Genomic DNA, 24029 nt, shown 5'->3' on the forward strand with positions numbered 1-24029 from the left:
CACAGACTCTGTTGTATGAAGAAGCAAAGAGGCGTGAGGGAGCCAAGCAGTCTCAGACTGTGGTGGTTGGTAGTGTATGAAGAAGCAGACAGGCGTGAGGGAGCCAAGCGCTCACAGACGCTGTTGTATGAAGAAGCAGACAGGTGTAAGTCAGTCGTAAGTCAGCCAAGTGCTCACAGAATCTGTTGTATGAAAAGGCAGACAGGCGTAAGGCAGCCAAGCGCTCTCAGACTGTGGTGGTTGGTAGTGTATGAAGACGAAGACAGGCGAAAGTCAGCCAAGCTTTCACAGTCTCTGTTGTATGAAGAAGCAGACAGGCGTAAGGCAGCCAAGCACTCTCAGACTGTGGTGGTTGGTAGTGTATGAAGCAGCAGACAGGCTTAAGTCAGTCAAGCGATCACAGACTCTGTTGTATGAAGAAGCAGACAGGCGTAAGGCAGCCAAGGACTCACAGACTCTATTGTATGAAGAAGCAGACAGGCGCAAGGCAAACAAGCACTCTTAGACTCTGTTATATGAAGAAGCAGACAGGCGTAAGTCAGCCAAGCACTCACAGACTCTGTTGTACGAAGAAGCAGACAGACGTAAGTCAGCCAAGCGCTCACAGACTCTGTTGTATGAAGAAGCAGACAGGCGTAAGTCAGCCAAGTGCTCACAGACTCTGTTGTATGAAGAAGCAGACAAGTGTAGCTCAGCCAAGGGCTCAACGACTCTGTTGGATGAAGAAACAGACAAGTGTAAGTCAGCCAAGCGCTCACAGACTCTGTTGTATGAAGAAGCAGACGGGCATAAGGCAGCCAATCGCTCACAGACTCTGTTGTATGAAGAAGCAGACGGGCGTAAAGCAGCCAACCGCTCACAGACTCTGTTGTATGAAGAAGCAGACAGGCGTAAGGCAGCTAAGCACTCACAGACTCTGTTGTATGAAGAAGCAGACAGGTGTAAGGCAGCCAAGCGCTCACAGACTCTGTTGTATGAAGAAGCAGACAGGTGTAAGTCAGTCGTAAGTCAGCCAAGTGCTCACAGAATCTTGTATGAAAAGGCAGAGAGGCGTAAGGCAGCCAAGCGCTCTCAGACTGTGGTGGTTGGTAGTGTATGAAGACGAAGACAGGCGAAAGTCAGCCAAGCTCTCACAGTATCTGTTGTATGAAGAAGCAGACAGGCGAAAGTCAGCCAAGCGCTCACAGACTCTGTTGTATGAAGAAGCAGACAGGCGAAAGGCAGCCAAGCGCTCTCAGACTGTGTTGTATCAAGAAGCAGACAGGCTTAAGTCAGCCAAGCGATCACAGACTCTGTTGTATGAAGAAACAGACAAGTGTAAGTCAGCCAAGCGCTCACAGACTCTGTTGTATGAAGAAGCAGACGGGCATAAGGCAGCCAATCGCTCACAGACTCTGTTGTATGAAGAAGCAGACGGGCGTAAAGCAGCCAACCGCTCACAGACTCTGTTGTATGAAGAAGCAGACAGGCGTAAGGCAGCTAAGCACTCACAGACTCTGTTGTATGAAGAAGCAGACAGGTGTAAGGCAGCCAAGCGCTCACAGACTCTGTTGTACCAAGAAGCAGACAGGCGTAAGTCATCCAAGCGCTCACAGACTCTGTTGTATGAAGAAGCAGACAGGCGTAAGTCAGCCAAGTGCTCACAGACTCTGTTGCATGAAGAAACAGACAAGTGTAAGTCAGCCAAGCGCTCACAGACTCTGTTGTATGAAGAAGCAGACAGGTGTAAGGCAGCCAAGAGCTCTCAGACTTTGGTGGTTGGTAGTGTATGACGAATCAGACAGGCGTAAGGTACCCAAGGGCTCACAGACTCTGTTGTATGAAGAAGCAGACGGGCGTAAGTCAGCCAAGCGCTCACAGACTCTATTGGTTGGGTCTATGAAGAAGCAGACAGTGATGAGGCAGCAAAGCACTCACAGACTCTGTTGTATGAAGAAGCAGACAGTCGTAAGTTAATTGTAAGTAAGCCAAGCACTCACAGACTCTGTTGTATGAAGAAGCAGACAGGCGTAAGTCAGCCAAGCACTCACAGAATCTTTTGTCTGAAGAAACAGACAGGCGTAAGGCAGCCAAGCGCTCACATACTCTGTTGTGTGAAGAAGCAGAGAGGCGTAAGGCAGCCAAGCACTCTCAGACTGTGGTGGTTGGTAGTGTATGAAGAAGCAGACAGGCGTAGGGCAGCCAGGCGCTCACAGACTCTGTTGTATGAAGAAGCAGGCAGGCGTAAGTCAGCCAAGCGCTCACAGTCTCTGTTGTATGAAGAAGCAGACAGGCGTAAGTCAGCCAAGCGCTCACATACTCTGTTGTATGAAGAAGCAGAGCTGCGTAAGGCAGCCAAGCACTCTCAGACTGTGGTGGTTGGTAGTGTATGAAGAAGCAGACAGGCGTAAGGCAGCCAAGGGCTCACAGACTCTGTTGTATGAAGAAGCAGACAGGCACAAGGCAGCCAAGCGCTCACAGACTCTGTTGTATGACGAATCAGACAGGCGTAAGGTACCCAAGGGCTCACAGACTCTGTTGTATGAAGAAGCAGAAGGGCGTAAGTCAGCCAAGCGCTCACAGACTCTATTGGTTGGGTCTATGAAGAAGCAGACAGTGATGAGGCAGCAAAGCACTCACAGACTCTGTTGTATGAAGAAGCAGACAGGCGTAAGTCAATAGTAAGTAAGCCAAGCACTCACAGACTCTGTTGTATGAAGAAGCAGACAGGCGTAAGTCGCCAAGCACTCACAGAATCTTTTGTATGAAGAAGCAGACAGGCGTAAGGCAGCCAAGCGCTCACATACTCTGTTGTGTGAAGAAGCAGAGAGGCGTAAGGCAGCCAAGCACTCTCAGACTGTGGTGGTTGGTAGTTTATGAAGAAGCAGACAGGCGTAGGGTAGCCAAGCGCTCACAGACTCTGTTGTATGAAGAAGCAGGCAGGCGTAAGTCAGCCAAGCGCTCACAGTCTCTGTTGTATGAAGAAGCAGACATGCGTAAGTCAGCCAAGCGCTCACATACTCTGTTGTATGAAGAAGTAGAGCTGCGTAAGGCAGCCAAGCACTCTCAGACTGTGGTGGTTGGTAGTGTATGAAGAAGCAGACAGGTCGTAAGGCAGCCAAGGGCTCACAGACTCTGTTGTATGAAGAAGCAGACAGGCATAAGGCAGCCAAGCGCTCACAGATTCTGTTGTATGAAGAAGCAGATGGGCGTAAGGCAGCCAAGTGCTCAGAGACTCTCTTGTCTGAAGAAGCAGACGAGCGTAAGGCAGCCAAGCGCTCACAGACTCTGTTGTATGAAGAAGCAAAGAGGCGTGAGGGAGCCAAGCAGTCTCAGACTGTGGTGGTTGGTAGTGTATGAAGAAGCAGACAGGCGTGAGGGAACCAAGCGCTCACAGACGCTGTTGTATGAAGAAGCAGACAGGTGTAAGTCAGTCGTAAGTCAGCCAAGTGCTCACAGAATCTGTTGTATGAAAAGGCAGACAGGCGTAAGGCAGCCAAGCGCTCTCAGACTGTGGTGGTTGGTAGTGTATGAAGACGAAGACAGGCGAAAGTCAGCCAAGCTTTCACAGTCTCTGTTGTATGAAGAAGCAGACAGGCGTAAGGCAGCCAAGCACTCTCAGACTGTGGTGGTTGGTAGTGTATGAAGCAGCAGACAGGCTTAAGTCAGTCAAGCGATCACAGACTCTGTTGTATGAAGAAGCAGACAGGCGTAAGGCAGCCAAGGACTCACAGACTCTATTGTATGAAGAAGCAGACAGGCGCAAGGCAAACAAGCACTCTTAGACTCTGTTATATGAAGAAGCAGACAGGCGTAAGTCAGCCAAGCACTCACAGACTCTGTTGTACGAAGAAGCAGACAGACGTAAGTCAGCCAAGCGCTCACAGACTCTGTTGTATGAAGAAGCAGACAGGCGTAAGTCAGCCAAGTGCTCACAGACTCTGTTGTATGAAGAAGCAGACAAGTGTAGCTCAGCCAAGGGCTCAACGACTCTGTTGGATGAAGAAACAGACAAGTGTAAGTCAGCCAAGCGCTCACAGACTCTGTTGTATGAAGAAGCAGACGGGCATAAGGCAGCCAATCGCTCACAGACTCTGTTGTATGAAGAAGCAGACGGGCGTAAAGCAGCCAACCGCTCACAGACTCTGTTGTATGAAGAAGCAGACAGGCGTAAGGCAGCTAAGCACTCACAGACTCTGTTGTATGAAGAAGCAGACAGGTGTAAGGCAGCCAAGCGCTCACAGACTCTGTTGTATGAAGATGAAGACAGGTGTAAGTCAGTCGTAAGTCAGCCAAGTGCTCACAGAATCTTGTATGAAAAGGCAGACAGGCGTAAGGCAGCCAAGCGCTCTCAGACTGTGGTGGTTGGTAGTGTATGAAGACGAAGACAGGCGAAAGTCAGCCAAGCTCTCACAGTATCTGTTGTATGAAGAAGCAGACAGGCGAAAGTCAGCCAAGCGCTCACAGACTCTGTTGTATGAAGAAGCAGACAGGCGTAAGGCAGCCAAGAGCTCTCAGACTGTGTTGTATCAAGAAGCAGACAGGCTTAAGTCAGCCAAGCGATCACAGACTCTGTTGTATGAGGAAGCAGACAGGCGTAAGGCATCCAAGCGCTCACAGACTCTGTTGTATGAAGAAGAAGACAGGCGTAAGGCAGCCAAGCGCTCACAGACTCTGTTGTATGAAGAAGCAGACAGGCATAAGGCAGCCAAGCGCTCACAGACTCTGTTGTATGAAGAAGTAGACAGGCATAAGGCAGCTAAGCACTCAAGGACTCTGTTGTATGAAGAAGCAGAGAGGCGTAAGGCAGCCAAGCACTCTCAGACTGTGGTGGTTGGTAGTGTATGAAGAAGCAGACAGGCAAAAGGGAGCCAAGCGCTCACAGACTCTGTTGTATGAAGAAGCAGACAGGCATAAGGCAGCTAAGCGCTCACAGACTCTGTTGTATGAAGAAGCAGACGGGCGTAAGGCAGCCAAGCGCTCACAGACTCTGTTGTATGAAGAAGCAGACGGGCGTAAGGCAGTCAAGCGCTCACAGACTCTGTTGTATGAAGAAGCAGACGGGCGTAAGGAAGCCAATCGCTCACAGACTCTGTTGTAAGAAGAAGCAGACAGGCATAAGGCAGCCAAGCCCTCACAGACTCTGTTGTATGAAGAAGCAGATAGGCGTAAGGCAGCCAAGCGCTCACAGACTCTGTTGTATGAAGAAGCAGACGGGCGTAAGGCAGCCAAGCCGTCACAGACTCTGTTGTATGAAGAAGCAGAAGGGCGTAAGGCAGCCAAGCGCTCACACACGCTGTTGTATGAAGAAGCAGACGGGCGTAAGGCAGCCAAGTGCTCACAGACTCTGTTGAATGAAGAAGCAGACAGGCGTAAGTCAGCCAAGTGCTCACAGACTCTGTTGTATGAAGAAGCAGATGGGCATAAGGCAGCCAAGCGCTCACAGACTCTGTTGTATGAAGAAGCAGACGGGCTTAAGGCAGCCAAGCGCTCACAGACTCTGTTGTATGAAGAAGCATACAGGCATAAGGCAGCCAAGGGCTCACAGACTCTGTTGTATGAAGAAGCAAAGAGGCGTAAGGCAGCTAAGCACTCACAGACTCTATTGTATGAAGAAGGAGACAGGTGTAAGGCAGCCAAGCGCTCACAGACTCTGTTGTATGAAGAAGCAGACAGGTGTAAGTCAGTCTTAAGTCAGCCAAGTGCTCACAGAATCTGTTGTATGAAAAGGCAGACAGGCGTAAGGCAGCCAAGCGCTCTCAGACTCTGGTAGTTGGTAGTGTATGAAGAAGCAGACAGGCGTAAGGGAGCCAAGCGCTCACAGACTCTGTTGTATGAAGAAGCAGACAGGCATAAGGCAGCCAAGCGCTCACAGACTCTGTTGTATGAAGAAGCAGACAGGTGTAAGTCAGTCGTAAGTCAGCAAAGTGCTCACAGAATCTGTTGTATGAAAAGGCAGACAGGCGTAAGGCAGCCAAGCGCTCCCAGACTGTGGTGGTTGGTAGTGTATGAAGAAGCAGACAGGCGTAAGGCAGCCAAGCGCTCTCAGACTGTGTTGTATCAAGAAGCAGACGGGCGTAAGTCAGCCAAGCGCTCACAGACTCTGTTGTACGAAGAAGCAGACAGACGTAAGTCAGCCAAGCTCTCACAGACTCTGTTGTATGAAGAAGCAGACAGGCGTAAGTCAGCCAAGTGCTCACAGACTCTGTTGTATGAAGAAGCAGACAAGTGTAGCTCAGCCAAGGGCTCAACGACTCTGTTGGATGAAGAAACGGACAAGTGTAAGTCAGCCAAGCGCTCACAGACTCTGTTGTATGAAGAAGCAGACGGGCATAAGGCAGCCAATCGCTCACAGACTCTGTTGTATGAAGAAGCAGACGGGCGTAAAGCAGCCAACCGCTCACAGACTCTGTTGTATGAAGAAGCAGACAGGCGTAAGGCAGCTAAGCACTCACAGACTCTGTTGTATGAAGAAGCAGACAGGTGTAAGGCAGCCAAGCGCTCACAGACTCTGTTGTATGAAGAAGCAGACAGGTGTAAGTCAGTCGTAAGTCAGCCAAGTGCTCACAGAATCTTGTATGAAAAGGCAGAGAGGCGTAAGGCAGCCAAGCGCTCTCAGACTGTGGTGGTTGGTAGTGTATGAAGACGAAGACAGGCGAAAGTCAGCCAAGCTCTCACAGTATCTGTTGTATGAAGAAGCAGACAGGCGAAAGTCAGCCAAGCGCTCACAGACTCTGTTGTATGAAGAAGCAGACAGGCGTAAGGCAGCCAAGCGCTCTCAGACTGTGTTGTATCAAGAAGCAGACAGGCTTAAGTCAGCCAAGCGATCACAGACTCTGTTGTATGAAGAAGCAGACAGGCGTAAGGCAGCCAAGCGCTCACAGACTCTGTTGTACCAAGAAGCAGACAGGCGTAAGTCATCCAAGCGCTCACAGACTCTGTTGTATGAAGAAGCAGACAGGCGTAAGGCAGCTAAGCACTCACAGACTCTGTTGTATGAAGAAGCAGACAGGTGTAAGGCAGCCAAGCGCTCACAGACGCTGTTGTATGAAGAAGCAGACAGGTGTAAGTCAGTCGTAAGTCAGCCAAGTGGTCACAGAATCTGTTGTATGAAAAGGCAGACAGGCGTAAGGCAGCCAAGCGCTTTCAGACTGTGGTGGTTGGTACTGTATGAAGACGAAGACAGGCGAAAGTCAGCCAAGCTTTCACAGTCTCTGTTGTATGAAGAAGCAGACAGGCGTAAGGCAGCCAAGCACTCTCAGACTGTGGAGGTTGGTAGTGTATGAAGCAGCAGACAGGCTTAAGTCAGTCAAGCGATCACAGACTCTGTTGTATGAAGAAGCAGACAGGCGTTATGCAGCCAAGGACTCACAGACTCTATTGTATGAAGGAGCAGACAGGCGCAAGGCAAACAAGCACTCTTAGACTCTGTTGTATGAAGAAGCAGACAGGCGTAAGTCAGCCAAGCACTCACAGACTCTGTTGTACGAAGAAGCAGACAGACGTAAGTCAGCCAAGCGCTCACAGACTCTGTTGTATGAAGAAGCAGACAGGCGTAAGTCAGCCAAGTGCTCACAGACTCCTTTGTATGAAGAAGCAGACAAGTGTAGCTCAGCCAAGTGCTCAACGACTCTGTTGGATGAAGAAACAGACAAGTGTAAGTCAGCCAAGCGCTCACAGACTCTGTTGTATGAAGAAGCAGACGGGCATAAGGCAGCCAATCGCTCACAGACTCTGTTGTATGAAGAAGCAGACGGGCGTAAAGCAGCCAACCGCTCACAGACTCTGTTGTATGAAGAAGCAGACAGGCGTAAGGCAGCTAAGCACTCACAGACTCTGTTGTATGAAGAAGCAGACAGGTGTAAGGCAGCCAAGCACTCACAGACTCTGTTGTATGAAGATGAAGACAGGTGTAAGTCAGTCGTAAGTCAGCCAAGTGCTCACAGAATCTTGTATGAAAAGGCAGACAGGCGTAAGGCAGCCAAGCGCTCTCAGACTGTGGTGGTTGGTAGTGTATGAAGACGAAGACAGGCGAAAGTCAGCCAAGCTCTCACAGTATCTGTTGTATGAAGAAGCAGACAGGCGAAAGTCAGCCAAGCGCTCACAGACTCTGTTGTATGAAGAAGCAGACAGGCGTAAGGCAGCCAAGCGCTCTCAGACTGTGTTGTATCAAGAAGCAGACAGGCTTAAGTCAGCCAAGCGATCACAGACTCTGTTGTATGAGGAAGCAGACAGGCGTAAGGCAGCCAAGCGCTCACAGACTCTGTTGTATGAAGAAGAAGACAGGCGTAAGGCAGCCAAGCGCTCACAGACTCTGTTGTATGAAGAAGCAGACAGGCATAAGGCAGCCAAGCGCTCACAGACTCTGTTGTATGAAGAAGTAGACAGGCATAAGGCAGCTAAGCACTCAAGGACTCTGTTGTATGAAGAAGCAGAGAGGCGTAAGGCAGCCAAGCACTCTCAGACTGTGGTGGTTGGTAGTGTATGAAGAAGCAGACAGGCAAAAGGGAGCCAAGCGCTCACAGACTCTGTTGTATGAAGAAGCAGACAGGCATAAGGCAGCCAAGCGCTCACAGACTCTGTTGTATGAAGAAGCAGACGGGCGTAAGGCAGCCAAGCGCTCACAGACTCTGTTGTATGAAGAAGCAGACGGGCGTAAGGCAGTCAAGCGCTCACAGACTCTGTTGTATGAAGAAGCAGACGGGCGTAAGGAAGCCAATCGCTCACAGACTCTGTTGTAAGAAGAAGCAGACAGGCATAAGGCAGCCAAGCCCTCACAGACTCTGTTGTATGAAGAAGCAGATAGGCGTAAGGCAGCCAAGCGCTCACAGACTCTGTTGTATGAAGAAGCAGACGGGCGTAAGGCAGCCAAGCCGTCACAGACTCTGTTGTATGAAGAAGCAGAAGGGCGTAAGACAGCCAAGCACTCACAGACTCTGTTGTATGAAGAAGCAGACGGGCGTAAGGCAGCCAAGCGCTCACAGACTCTGTTGTATGAAGAAGCAGACAGGCATAAGGCAGCCAAGCGCTCACAGACTCTGTTGTATGAAGAAGCAGACGGGCGTAAGGCAGCCAAGCGCTCACAGACTCTGTTGTATGAAGAAGCAGACAGGCATAAGGCAGCCAAGCACTCAAGGACTCTGTTGTATGAAGAAGTAGAGAGGCGTAAGGCAGCCAAGCACTCTCAGACTGTGGTGGTTGGTAGTGTATGAAGAAGCAGACAGGTGTAAGGGAGCCAAGCGCTCACAGACTCTGTTGTATGAAGAAGCAGACAGGCATAAGGCAGCCAAGCGCTCACACACTCTGTTGTATGAAGAAGCAGACAGGCATAAGGCAGCCAAGCGCTCACAGACTCTGTTGTATGAAGAAGCAGACGGGTGTAAGGCAGCCAAGCGCTCACAGACTCTGTTGTATGAAGAAGCAGACGCCATAAGGCAGCCAAGCGCTCACAGACTCTGTTGTATGAAGAAGCAGACGGGCGTAAGGCAGCCAAGGGCTCACAGACTCTGTTGTATGAAGAAGCAGACAGGCGCAAAGCAAACAAGCGCTCACAGACTCTGTTGTATGAAGAAGCAGACAGGCGTAAGGCAGCTAAGCACTCACAGACTCTGTTGTATGAAGAAGCAGACAGGTGTAAGGCAGCCAAGCACTCACACACGCTGTTGTATGAAGAAGCAGACAGGTGTAAGTCAGCCAAGGACTCACAGACTCTGTTGAATGAAGAAGCAGACAGGCGTAAGTCAGCCAAGTGCTCACAGACTCTGTTGTATGAAGAAGCAGACAAGTGTAGGTCAGCCAAGTGCTCAGCAACTCTGTTGCATGAAGAAGCAGACAAGTGTAAGTCAGCCAAGCGCTCACAGACTCTGTTGTATGAAGAAGCAGATGGGCATAAGGCAGCCAAGCGCTCACAGACTCTGTTGTATGAAGAAGCAGACGGGCTTAAGGCAGCCAAGCGCTCACAGACTCTGTTGTATGAAGAAGCATACAGGCATAAGGCAGCCAAGGGCTCACAGACTCTGTTGTATGAAGAAGCAAAGAGGCGTAAGGCAGCTAAGCACTCACAGACTCTATTGTATGAAGAAGGAGACAGGTGTAAGGCAGCCAAGCGCTCACAGACTCTGTTGTATGAAGAAGCAGACAGGTGTAAGTCAGTCTTAAGTCAGCCAAGTGCTCACAGAATCTGTTGTATGAAAAGGCAGACAGGCGTAAGGCAGCCAAGCGCTCTCAGACTCTGGTAGTTGGTAGTGTATGAAGAAGCAGACAGGCGTAAGGGAGCCAAGCGCTCACAGACTCTGTTGTATGAAGAAGCAGACACCATAAGGCAGCCAAGCGCTCACAGACTCTGTTGTATGAAGAAGCAGACGGGCGTAAGGCAGCCAAGGGCTCACAGACTCTGTTGTATGAAGAAGCAGACAGGCGCAAAGCAAACAAGCGCTCACAGACTCTGTTGTATGAAGAAGCAGACAGGCGTAAGGCAGCTAAGCACTCACAGACTCTGTTGTATGAAGAAGCAGACAGGTGTAAGGCAGCCAAGCGCTCACACACGCTGTTGTATGAAGAAGCAGACAGGTGTAAGTCAGCCAAGGACTCACAGACTCTGTTGAATGAAGAAGCAGACAGGCGTAAGTCAGCCAAGTGCTCACAGACTCTGTTGTATGAAGAAGCAGACAAGTGTAGGTCAGCCAAGTGCTCAGCAACTCTGTTGCATGAAGAAGCAGACAAGTGTAAGTCAGCCAAGCGCTCACAGACTCTGTTGTATGAAGAAGCAGATGGGCATAAGGCAGCCAAGCGCTCACAGACTCTGTTGTATGAAGAAGCAGACGGGCTTAAGGCAGCCAAGCGCTCACAGACTCTGTTGTATGAAGAAGCATACAGGCATAAGGCAGCCAAGGGCTCACAGACTCTGTTGTATGAAGAAGCAAAGAGGCGTAAGGCAGCTAAGCACTCACAGACTCTATTGTATGAAGAAGGAGACAGGTGTAAGGCAGCCAAGCGCTCACAGACTCTGTTGTATGAAGAAGCAGACAGGTGTAAGTCAGTCTTAAGTCAGCCAAGTGCTCACAGAATCTGTTGTATGAAAAGGCAGACAGGCGCAAGGCAGCCAAGCGCTCTCAGACTCTGGTAGTTGGTAGTGTATGAAGAAGCAGACAGGCGTAAGGGAGCCAAGCGCTCACAGACTCTGTTGTATGAAGAAGCAGACAGGCATAAGGCAGCCAAGCGCTCACAGACTCTGTTGTATGAAGAAGCAGACAGGTGTAAGTCAGTCGTAAGTCAGCAAAGTGCTCACAGAATCTGTTGTATGAAAAGGCAGACAGGCGTAAGGCAGCCAAGCGCTCCCAGACTGTGGTGGTTGGTAGTGTATGAAGAAGCAGACAGGCGTAAGGCAGCCAAGCGCTCTCAGACTGTGTTGTATCAAGAAGCAGACAGGCTTAAGTCAGCCAAGGACTCACAGACTCTGTTGTATCAAGAAGCAGACGGGGTAAGGCAGCCAAGCGCTCACAGACTCTGTTGTATGAGGAAGCAGACGGGGGTAAGGCAGCCAAGCGCTCACAGACTCTGTTGTATGAAGAAGCAGACAGGCATAAGGCAGCCAAGCGCTCACAGACTCTGTTGTATGAAGAAGCAGATGGGTGTAAGGCAGCCAAGCGCTCAAGGACTCTGTTGTATGAAGAAGCAGACAGGCGTAAGGCAGCCAAGCACTCTCAGACTGTGGTGGTTGGTAGTGTATGAAGAAGCAGACAGGTGTAAGGGAGCCAAGCGCTCACAGACTCTGTTGTATGAAGAAGCAGACAGGCATAAGGCAGCCAAGCGCTCAGAGACTCTGTTGTATGAAGAAGCAGACAGGCGTAAGGCAGCCAAGCGCTCACAGACTCTGTTGTATGAAGAAGCAGACGGGCGTAAGGCAGCCAAGCGCTCACAGACTCTGTTGTCTGAAGAAGCAGACGAGCGTAAGGCAGCCAAGCGCTCACAGACTCTGTTGTATGAAGAAGCAGACAGGCATAAGGCAGCCAAGCGCTCACAGACTCTGTTGTATGAAGAAGCAGAGAGGCGTGAGGGAGCCAAGCACTCTCAGACTGTGGTGGTTGGTAGTGTATGAAGAAGCAGACAGGCGTGAGGGAGCCAAGCGCTCACAGACTCTGTTGTATGAAGAAGCAGACAGGCGCAAGGCAAACAAGCGCTCACAGACTCTGTTGTATGAAGAAGCAGACAGGCGTAAGGCAGCTAAGCACTCACAGACTCTGTTGTATGAAGAAGCAGACAGGTGTAAGGCAGCCAAGCGCTCACACACGCTGTTGTATGAAGAAGCAGACAGGTGTAAGTCAGCCAAGGACTCACAGACTCTGTTGAATGAAGAAGCAGACAGGCGTAAGTCAGCCAAGTGCTCACAGACTCTGTTGTATGAAGAAGCAGACAAGTGTAGGTCAGCCAAGTGCTCAGCAACTCTGTTGCATGAAGAAACAGACAAGTGTAAGTCAGCCAAGCGCTCACAGACTCTGTTGTATGAAGAAGCAGATGGGCATAAGGCAGCCAAGCGCTCACAGACTCTGTTGTATGAAGAAGCAGACGGGCTTAAGGTAGCCAAGCGCTCACAGACTTTGTTGTATGAAGAAGCATACAGGCATAAGGCAGCCAAGGGCTCACAGACTCTGTTGTATGAAGAAGCAAAGAGGCGTAAGGCAGCTAAGCACTCACAGACTCTATTGTATGAAGAAGGAGACAGGTGTAAGGCAGCCAAGCGCTCACAGACTCTGTTGTATGAAGAAGCAGACAGGTGTAAGTCAGTCGTAAGTCAGCCAAGTGCTCACAGAATCTGTTGTATGAAAAGGCAGACAGGCGTAAGGCAGCCAAGCGCTCTCAGACTCTGGTATTTGGTAGTGTATGAAGAAGCAGACAGGCGTAAGGGAGCCAAGCGCTCACAGACTCTGTTGTATGAAGAAGCAGACAGGCATAAGGCAGCCAAGCGCTCACAGACTCTGTTGTATGAAGAAGCAGACAGGTGTAAGTCAGTCGTAAGTCAGCAAAGTGCTCACAGAATCTGTTGTATGAAAAGGCAGACAGGCGTAAGGCAGCCAAGCGCTCCCAGACTGTGGTGGTTGGTAGTGTATGAAGAAGCAGACAGGTGTAAGGCAGCCAAGCGCTCTCAGACTGTGTTGTATCAAGAAGCAGACAGGCTTAAGTCAGCCAAGGACTCACAGACTCTGTTGTATGAAGAAGCAGACGGGGTAAGGCAGCCAAGCGCTCACAGACTCTGTTGTATGAGGAAGCAGACGGGGGTAAGGAAGCCAAGCGCTCACAGACTCTGTTGTATGAAGAAGCAGACAGGCATAAGGCAGCCAAGCGCTCACAGACTCTGTTGTATGAAGAAGCAGATGGGCGTAAGGCAGCCAAGCGCTCAAGGACTCTGTTGTATGAAGAAGCAGACAGGCGTAAGGCAGCCAAGCACTCTCAGACTGTGGTGGTTGGTAGTGTATGAAGAAGCAGACAGGTGTAAGGGAGCCAAGAGCTCACAGACTCTGTTGTATGAAGAAGCAGACAGGCATAAGGCAGCCAAGCGCTCACAGACTCTGTTGTATGAAGAAGCAGACAGGCGTAAGGCAGCCAAGCGCTCACAGACTCTGTTGTATGAAGAAGCAGACGGGCGTAAGGCAGCCAAGCGCTCACAGACCTGTTGTCTGAAGAAGCAGACGAGCGTAAGGCAGCCAAGCGCTCACAGACTCTGTTGTATGAAGAAGCAGACAGGCATAAGGCAGCCAAGTGCTCACAGACTCTGTTGTATGAAGAAGCAGATGGGCGTAAGGCAGCCAAGCGCTCAAGGACTCTGTTGTATGAAGAAGCAGACAGGCGTAAGGCAGCCAAGCACTCTCAGACTGTGGTGGTTGGTAGTGTATGAAGAAGCAGACAGGTGTAAGGGAGCCAAGCGCTCACAGACTCTGTTGTATGAAGAAGCAGACGGGCATAAGGCAGCCAATCGCTCACAGACTCTGTTGTATGAAGAAGCAGACAGGCGTAAGGCAGCTAAGCACTCACAGACTCTGTTGTATGAAGAAGCAGACAGGTGTAAGGCAGCCAAGCGCTCACAGACTCTGTTGTATGAAGAAGCAGACAGGTGTAAGTCAGTCGTAAGTCAGCCAAGTGCTCACAGAATCTTGTATGAAAAGGCAGACAGGCGTAAGGCAGCCAAGCGCTCTCAGACTGTGGTGGTTGGTAGTGTATGAAGACGAAGACAGGCGAAAGTCAGCCAAGCTCTCACAGTATCTGTTGTATGAAGAAGCAGACAGGCGAAAGTCAGCGAAGCGCTCACAGACTCTGTTGTATGAAGAAGCAGACAGGCGTAAGGCAGCCAAGCGCTCTCAGACTGTGTTGTATCAAGAAGCAGACAGGCTTAAGTCAGCCAAGCGATCACACACTCTGTTGTATGAGGAAGCAGACAGGCGTAAGGCAGCCAAGCGCTCACAGACTCTGTTGTACCAAGAAGCAGACAGGCGTAAGTCATCCAAGCACTCACAGACTCTGTTGTATGAAGAAGCAGACAGGCGTAAGTCAGCCAAGTGCTCACAGACTCTGTTGTATGAAGAAGCAGACAAGTGTAGGTCAGCCAAGTGCTCAGCGACTCTGTTGCATGAAGAAACAGACAAGTGTAAGTCAGCCAAGCGCTCACAGACTCTGTTGTATGAAGAAGCAGACAGGTGTAAGGCAGCCAAGAGCTCTCAGACTGTGGTGGTTGGTAGTGTATGACGAATCAGACAGGCGTAAGGTACCCAAGGGCTCACAGACTCTGTTGTATGAAGAAGCAGACGGGCGTAAGTCAGCCAAGCGCTCACAGACTCTATTGGTTGGGTCTATGAAGAAGCAGACAGTGATGAGGCAGCAAAGCACTCACAGACTCTGTTGTATGAAGAAGCAGACAGTCGTAAGTCAATTGTAAGTAAGCCAAGCACTCACAGACTCTGTTGTATGAAGAAGCAGACAGGCGTAAGTCAGCCAAGCACTCACAGAATCTTTTGTCTGAAGAAACAGACAGGCGTAAGGCAGCCAAGCGCTCACATACTCTGTTGTGTGAAGAAGCAGAGAGGCGTAAGGCAGCCAAGCACTCTCAGACTGTGGTGGTTGGTAGTGTATGAAGAAGCAGACAGGCGTAGGGCAGCCAGGCGCTCACAGACTCTGTTGTATGAAGAAGCAGGCAGGCGTAAGTCAGCCAAGCGCTCACAGTCTCTGTTGTATGAAGAAGCAGACAGGCGTAAGTCAGCCAAGCGCTCACATACTCTGTTGTATGAAGAAGCAGAGCTGCGTAAGGCAGCCAAGCACTCTCAGACTGTGGTGGTTGGTAGTGTATGAAGAAGCAGACAGGCGTAAGGCAGCCAAGGGCTCACAGACTCTGTTGTATGAAGAAGCAGACAGGCACAAGGCAGCCAAGCGCTCACAGACTCTGTTGTATGACGAATCAGACAGGCGTAAGGTACCCAAGGGCTCACAGACTCTGTTGTATGAAGAAGCAGAAGGGCGTAAGTCAGCCAAGCGCTCACAGACTCTATTGGTTGGGTCTATGAAGAAGCAGACAGTGATGAGGCAGCAAAGCACTCACAGACTCTGTTGTATGAAGAAGCAGACAGGCGTAAGTCAATAGTAAGTAAGCCAAGCACTCACAGACTCTGTTGTATGAAGAAGCAGACAGGCGTAAGTCGCCAAGCACTCACAGAATCTTTTGTATGAAGAAGCAGACAGGCGTAAGGCAGCCAAGCGCTCACATACTCTGTTGTGTGAAGAAGCAGAGAGGCGTAAGGCAGCCAAGCACTCTCAGACTGTGGTGGTTGGTAGTTTATGAAGAAGCAGACAGGCGTAGGGTAGCCAAGCGCTCACAGACTCTGTTGTATGAAGAAGCAGGCAGGCGTAAGTCAGCCAAGCGCTCACAGTCTCTGTTGTATGAAGAAGCAGACATGCGTAAGTCAGCCAAGCGCTCACATACTCTGTTGTATGAAGAAGTAGAGCTGCGTAAGGCAGCCAAGCACTCTCAGACTGTGGTGGTTGGTAGTGTATGAAGAAGCAGACAGGTCGTAAGGCAGCCAAGGGCTCACAGACTCTGTTGTATGAAGAAGCAGACAGGCATAAGGCAGCCAAGCGCTCACAGACTCTGTTGTATGAAGAAGCAGATGGGCGTAAGGCAGCCAAGTGCTCAGAGACTCTCTTGTCTGAAGAAGCAGACGAGCGTAAGGCAGCCAAGCGCTCACAGACTCTGTTGTATGAAGAAGCAAAGAGGCGTGAGGGAGCCAAGCAGTCTCAGACTGTGGTGGTTGGTAGTGTATGAAGAAGCAGACAGGCGTGAGGGAACCAAGCGCTCACAGACGCTGTTGTATGAAGAAGCAGACAGGTGTAAGTCAGTCGTAAGTCAGCCAAGTGCTCACAGAATCTGTTGTATGAAAAGGCAGACAGGCGTAAGGCAGCCAAGCGCTCTCAGACTGTGGTGGTTGGTAGTGTATGAAGACGAAGACAGGCGAAAGTCAGCCAAGCTTTCACAGTCTCTGTTGTATGAAGAAGCAGACAGGCGTAAGGCAGCCAAGCACTCTCAGACTGTGGTGGTTGGTAGTGTATGAAGCAGCAGACAGGCTTAAGTCAGTCAAGCGATCACAGACTCTGTTGTATGAAGAAGCAGACAGGCGTAAGGCAGCCAAGGACTCACAGACTCTATTGTATGAAGAAGCAGACAGGCGCAAGGCAAACAAGCACTCTTAGACTCTGTTATATGAAGAAGCAGACAGGCGTAAGTCAGCCAAGCACTCACAGACTCTGTTGTACGAAGAAGCAGACAGACGTAAGTCAGCCAAGCGCTCACAGACTCTGTTGTATGAAGAAGCAGACAGGCGTAAGTCAGCCAAGTGCTCACAGACTCTGTTGTATGAAGAAGCAGACAAGTGTAGCTCAGCCAAGGGCTCAACGACTCTGTTGGATGAAGAAACAGACAAGTGTAAGTCAGCCAAGCGCTCACAGACTCTGTTGTATGAAGAAGCAGACGGGCATAAGGCAGCCAATCGCTCACAGACTCTGTTGTATGAAGAAGCAGACGGGCGTAAAGCAGCCAACCGCTCACAGACTCTGTTGTATGAAGAAGCAGACAGGCGTAAGGCAGCTAAGCACTCACAGACTCTGTTGTATGAAGAAGCAGACAGGTGTAAGGCAGCCAAGCGCTCACAGACTCTGTTGTATGAAGAAGCAGACAGGTGTAAGTCAGTCGTAAGTCAGCCAAGTGCTCACAGAATCTTGTATGAAAAGGCAGAGAGGCGTAAGGCAGCCAAGCGCTCTCAGACTGTGGTGGTTGGTAGTGTATGAAGACGAAGACAGGCGAAAGTCAGCCAAGCTCTCACAGTATCTGTTGTATGAAGAAGCAGACAGGCGAAAGTCAGCCAAGCGCTCACAGACTCTGTTGTATGAAGAAGCAGACAGGCGTAAGGCAGCCAAGCGCTCTCAGACTGTGTTGTATCAAGAAGCAGACAGGCTTAAGTCAGCCAAGCGATCACAGACTCTGTTGTATGAAGAAGCAGACAGGCGTAAGGCAGCCAAGCGCTCACAGACTCTGTTGTACCAAGAAGCAGACAGGCGTAAGTCATCCAAGCGCTCACAGACTCTGTTGTATGAAGAAGCAGACAGGCGTAAGGCAGCCAAGCACTCACAGACTCTGTTGTATGAAGAAGCAGACAGGTGTAAGGCAGCCAAGCGCTCACAGACGCTGTTGTATGAAGAAGCAGACAGGTGTAAGTCAGTCGTAAGTCAGCCAAGTGGTCACAGAATCTGTTGTATGAAAAGGCAGACAGGCGTAAGGCAGCCAAGTGCTCTCAGACTGTGGTGGTTGGTAGTGTATGAAGACGAAGACAGGCGAAAGTCAGCCAAGCTTTCACAGTCTCTGTTGTATGAAGAAGCAGACAGGCGTAAGGCAGCCAAGCACTCTCAGACTGTGGAGGTTGGTAGTGTATGAAGCAGCAGACAGGCTTAAGTCAGTCAAGCGATCACAGACTCTGTTGTATGAAGAAGCAGACAGGCGTAAGGCAGCCAAGGACTCACAGACTCTATTGTATGAAGGAGCAGACAGGCGCAAGGCAAACAAGCACTCTTAGACTCTGTTGTATGAAGAAGCAGACAGGCGTAAGTCAGCCAAGCACTCACAGACTCTGTTGTACGAAGAAGCAGACAGACGTAAGTCAGCCAAGCGCTCACAGACTCTGTTGTATGAAGAAGCAGACAGGCGTAAGTCAGCCAAGTGCTCACAGACTCCTTTGTATGAAGAAGCAGACAAGTGTAGCTCAGCCAAGTGCTCAACGACTCTGTTGGATGAAGAAACAGACAAGTGTAAGTCAGCCAAGCGCTCACAGACTCTGTTGTATGAAGAAGCAGACGGGCATAAGGCAGCCAATCGCTCACAGACTCTGTTGTATGAAGAAGCAGACGGGCGTAAAGCAGCCAACCGCTCACAGACTCTGTTGTATGAAGAAGCAGACAGGCGTAAGGCAGCTAAGCACTCACAGACTCTGTTGTATGAAGAAGCAGACAGGTGTAAGGCAGCCAAGCACTCACAGACTCTGTTGTATGAAGATGAAGACAGGTGTAAGTCAGTCGTAAGTCAGCCAAGTGCTCACAGAATCTTGTATGAAAAGGCAGACAGGCGTAAGGCAGCCAAGCGCTCTCAGACTGTGGTGGTTGGTAGTGTATGAAGACGAAGACAGGCGAAAGTCAGCCAAGCTCTCACAGTATCTGTTGTATGAAGAAGCAGACAGGCGAAAGTCAGCCAAGCGCTCACAGACTCTGTTGTATGAAGAAGCAGACAGGCGTAAGGCAGCCAAGCGCTCTCAGACTGTGTTGTATCAAGAAGCAGACAGGCTTAAGTCAGCCAAGCGATCACAGACTCTGTTGTATGAGGAAGCAGACAGGCGTAAGGCAGCCAAGCGCTCACAGACTCTGTTGTATGAAGAAGAAGACAGGCGTAAGGCAGCCAAGCGCTCACAGACTCTGTTGTATGAAGAAGCAGACAGGCATAAGGCAGCCAAGCGCTCACAGACTCTGTTGTATGAAGAAGTAGACAGGCATAAGGCAGCTAAGCACTCAAGGACTCTGTTGTATGAAGAAGCAGAGAGGCGTAAGGCAGCCAAGCACTCTCAGACTGTGGTGGTTGGTAGTGTATGAAGAAGCAGACAGGCAAAAGGGAGCCAAGCGCTCACAGACTCTGTTGTATGAAGAAGCAGACAGGCATAAGGCAGCCAAGCGCTCACAGACTCTGTTGTATGAAGAAGCAGACGGGCGTAAGGCAGCCAAGCGCTCACAGACTCTGTTGTATGAAGAAGCAGACGGGCGTAAGGCAGTCAAGCGCTCACAGACTCTGTTGTATGAAGAAGCAGACGGGCGTAAGGAAGCCAATCGCTCACAGACTCTGTTGTAAGAAGAAGCAGACAGGCATAAGGCAGCCAAGCCCTCACAGACTCTGTTGTATGAAGAAGCAGATAGGCGTAAGGCAGCCAAGCGCTCACAGACTCTGTTGTATGAAGAAGCAGACGGGCGTAAGGCAGCCAAGCCGTCACAGACTCTGTTGTATGAAGAAGCAGAAGGGCGTAAGACAGCCAAGCACTCACAGACTCTGTTGTATGAAGAAGCAGACGGGCGTAAGGCAGCCAAGCGCTCACAGACTCTGTTGTATGAAGAAGCAGACAGGCATAAGGCAGCCAAGCGCTCACAGACTCTGTTGTATGAAGAAGCAGACGGGCGTAAGGCAGCCAAGCGCTCACAGACTCTGTTGTATGAAGAAGCAGACAGGCATAAGGCAGCCAAGCACTCAAGGACTCTGTTGTATGAAGAAGTAGAGAGGCGTAAGGCAGCCAAGCACTCTCAGACTGTGGTGGTTGGTAGTGTATGAAGAAGCAGACAGGTGTAAGGGAGCCAAGCGCTCACAGACTCTGTTGTATGAAGAAGCAGACAGGCATAAGGCAGCCAAGCGCTCACACACTCTGTTGTATGAAGAAGCAGACAGGCATAAGGCAGCCAAGCGCTCACAGACTCTGTTGTATGAAGAAGCAGACGGGTGTAAGGCAGCCAAGCGCTCACAGACTCTGTTGTATGAAGAAGCAGACGCCATAAGGCAGCCAAGCGCTCACAGACTCTGTTGTATGAAGAAGCAGACGGGCGTAAGGCAGCCAAGGGCTCACAGACTCTGTTGTATGAAGAAGCAGACAGGCGCAAAGCAAACAAGCGCTCACAGACTCTGTTGTATGAAGAAGCAGACGGGCGTAACGCAGCCAAGGGCTCACAGACTCTGTTGTATGAAGAAGCAGACAGGCGCAAAGCAAACAAGCGCTCACAGACTCTGTTGTATGAAGAAGCAGACAGGTGTAAGTCAGCCAAGGACTCACAGACTCTGTTGAATGAAGAAGCAGACAGGCGTAAGTCAGCCAAGTGCTCACAGACTCTGTTGTATGAAGAAGCAGACAAGTGTAGGTCAGCCAAGTGCTCAGCAACTCTGTTGCATGAAGAAGCAGACAAGTGTAAGTCAGCCAAGCGCTCACAGACTCTGTTGTATGAAGAAGCAGATGGGCATAAGGCAGCCAAGCGCTCACAGACTCTGTTGTATGAAGAAGCAGACGGGCTTAAGGCAGCCAAGCGCTCACAGACTCTGTTGTATGAAGAAGCATACAGGCATAAGGCAGCCAAGGGCTCACAGACTCTGTTGTATGAAGAAGCAAAGAGGCGTAAGGCAGCTAAGCACTCACAGACTCTATTGTATGAAGAAGGAGACAGGTGTAAGGCAGCCAAGCGCTCACAGACTCTGTTGTATGAAGAAGCAGACAGGTGTAAGTCAGTCTTAAGTCAGCCAAGTGCTCACAGAATCTGTTGTATGAAAAGGCAGACAGGCGTAAGGCAGCCAAGCGCTCTCAGACTCTGGTAGTTGGTAGTGTATGAAGAAGCAGACAGGCGTAAGGGAGCCAAGCGCTCACAGACTCTGTTGTATGAAGAAGCAGACACCATAAGGCAGCCAAGCGCTCACAGACTCTGTTGTATGAAGAAGCAGACGGGCGTAAGGCAGCCAAGGGCTCACAGACTCTGTTGTATGAAGAAGCAGACAGGCGCAAAGCAAACAAGCGCTCACAGACTCTGTTGTATGAAGAAGCAGACAGGCGTAAGGCAGCTAAGCACTCACAGACTCTGTTGTATGAAGAAGCAGACAGGTGTAAGGCAGCCAAGCGCTCACACACGCTGTTGTATGAAGAAGCAGACAGGTGTAAGTCAGCCAAGGACTCACAGACTCTGTTGAATGAAGAAGCAGACAGGCGTAAGTCAGCCAAGTGCTCACAGACTCTGTTGTATGAAGAAGCAGACAAGTGTAGGTCAGCCAAGTGCTCAGCAACTCTGTTGCATGAAGAAGCAGACAAGTGTAAGTCAGCCAAGCGCTCACAGACTCTGTTGTATGAAGAAGCAGATGGGCATAAGGCAGCCAAGCGCTCACAGACTCTGTTGTATGAAGAAGCAGACGGGCTTAAGGCAGCCAAGCGCTCACAGACTCTGTTGTATGAAGAAGCATACAGGCATAAGGCAGCCAAGGGCTCACAGACTCTGTTGTATGAAGAAGCAAAGAGGCGTAAGGCAGCTAAGCACTCACAGACTCTATTGTATGAAGAAGGAGACAGGTGTAAGGCAGCCAAGCGCTCACAGACTCTGTTGTATGAAGAAGCAGACAGGTGTAAGTCAGTCTTAAGTCAGCCAAGTGCTCACAGAATCTGTTGTATGAAAAGGCAGACAGGCGCAAGGCAGCCAAGCGCTCTCAGACTCTGGTAGTTGGTAGTGTATGAAGAAGCAGACAGGCGTAAGGGAGCCAAGCGCTCACAGACTCTGTTGTATGAAGAAGCAGACAGGCATAAGGCAGCCAAGCGCTCACAGACTCTGTTGTATGAAGAAGCAGACAGGTGTAAGTCAGTCGTAAGTCAGCAAAGTGCTCACAGAATCTGTTGTATGAAAAGGCAGACAGGCGTAAGGCAGCCAAGCGCTCCCAGACTGTGGTGGTTGGTAGTGTATGAAGAAGCAGACAGGCGTAAGGCAGCCAAGCGCTCTCAGACTGTGTTGTATCAAGAAGCAGACAGGCTTAAGTCAGCCAAGGACTCACAGACTCTGTTGTATCAAGAAGCAGACGGGGTAAGGCAGCCAAGCGCTCACAGACTCTGTTGTATGAGGAAGCAGACGGGGGTAAGGCAGCCAAGCGCTCACAGACTCTGTTGTATGAAGAAGCAGACAGGCATAAGGCAGCCAAGCGCTCACAGACTCTGTTGTATGAAGAAGCAGATGGGTGTAAGGCAGCCAAGCGCTCAAGGACTCTGTTGTATGAAGAAGCAGACAGGCGTAAGGCAGCCAAGCACTCTCAGACTGTGGTGGTTGGTAGTGTATGAAGAAGCAGACAGGTGTAAGGGAGCCAAGCGCTCACAGACTCTGTTGTATGAAGAAGCAGACAGGCATAAGGCAGCCAAGCGCTCAGAGACTCTGTTGTATGAAGAAGCAGACAGGCGTAAGGCAGCCAAGCGCTCACAGACTCTGTTGTATGAAGAAGCAGACGGGCGTAAGGCAGCCAAGCGCTCACAGACTCTGTTGTCTGAAGAAGCAGACGAGCGTAAGGCAGCCAAGCGCTCACAGACTCTGTTGTATGAAGAAGCAGACAGGCATAAGGCAGCCAAGCGCTCACAGACTCTGTTGTATGAAGAAGCAGAGAGGCGTGAGGGAGCCAAGCACTCTCAGACTGTGGTGGTTGGTAGTGTATGAAGAAGCAGACAGGCGTGAGGGAGCCAAGCGCTCACAGACTCTGTTGTATGAAGAAGCAGACAGGCGCAAGGCAAACAAGCGCTCACAGACTCTGTTGTATGAAGAAGCAGACAGGCGTAAGGCAGCTAAGCACTCACAGACTCTGTTGTATGAAGAAGCAGACAGGTGTAAGGCAGCCAAGCGCTCACACACGCTGTTGTATGAAGAAGCAGACAGGTGTAAGTCAGCCAAGGACTCACAGACTCTGTTGAATGAAGAAGCAGACAGGCGTAAGTCAGCCAAGTGCTCACAGACTCTGTTGTATGAAGAAGCAGACAAGTGTAGGTCAGCCAAGTGCTCAGCAACTCTGTTGCATGAAGAAACAGACAAGTGTAAGTCAGCCAAGCGCTCACAGACTCTGTTGTATGAAGAAGCAGATGGGCATAAGGCAGCCAAGCGCTCACAGACTCTGTTGTATGAAGAAGCAGACGGGCTTAAGGCAGCCAAGCGCTCACAGACTTTGTTGTATGAAGAAGCATACAGGCATAAGGCAGCCAAGGGCTCACAGACTCTGTTGTATGAAGAAGCAAAGAGGCGTAAGGCAGCTAAGCACTCACAGACTCTATTGTATGAAGAAGGAGACAGGTGTAAGGCAGCCAAGCGCTCACAGACTCTGTTGTATGAAGAAGCAGACAGGTGTAAGTCAGTCGTAAGTCAGCCAAGTGCTCACAGAATCTGTTGTATGAAAAGGCAGACAGGCGTAAGGCAGCCAAGCGCTCTCAGACTCTGGTATTTGGTAGTGTATGAAGAAGCAGACAGGCGTAAGGGAGCCAAGCGCTCACAGACTCTGTTGTATGAAGAAGCAGACAGGCATAAGGCAGCCAAGCGCTCACAGACTCTGTTGTATGAAGAAGCAGACAGGTGTAAGTCAGTCGTAAGTCAGCAAAGTGCTCACAGAATCTGTTGTATGAAAAGGCAGACAGGCGTAAGGCAGCCAAGCGCTCCCAGACTGTGGTGGTTGGTAGTGTATGAAGAAGCAGACAGGTGTAAGGCAGCCAAGCGCTCTCAGACTGTGTTGTATCAAGAAGCAGACAGGCTTAAGTCAGCCAAGGACTCACAGACTCTGTTGTATGAAGAAGCAGACGGGGTAAGGCAGCCAAGCGCTCACAGACTCTGTTGTATGAGGAAGCAGACGGGGGTAAGGAAGCCAAGCGCTCACAGACTCTGTTGTATGAAGAAGCAGACAGGCATAAGGCAGCCAAGCGCTCACACACTCTGTTGTATGAAGAAGCAGA

At 50.3% G+C, this 24029-nt stretch overlaps 1 protein-coding gene across 1 annotated transcript in view; it reads right to left on the reverse strand.

Annotated features, from left to right (window-relative positions):
* GCKR (glucokinase regulator) overlaps window positions 1-24029 on the reverse strand; it is a 660332-nt gene that overhangs the window by 468679 nt on the left and 167624 nt on the right. The window lies entirely within an intron of this gene.

The sequence above is a fragment of the Pleurodeles waltl genome, chromosome 5 (genome assembly GCF_031143425.1).
Source record: "Pleurodeles waltl isolate 20211129_DDA chromosome 5, aPleWal1.hap1.20221129, whole genome shotgun sequence".
NCBI classification, from domain to species: domain Eukaryota; kingdom Metazoa; phylum Chordata; class Amphibia; order Caudata; family Salamandridae; genus Pleurodeles; species Pleurodeles waltl.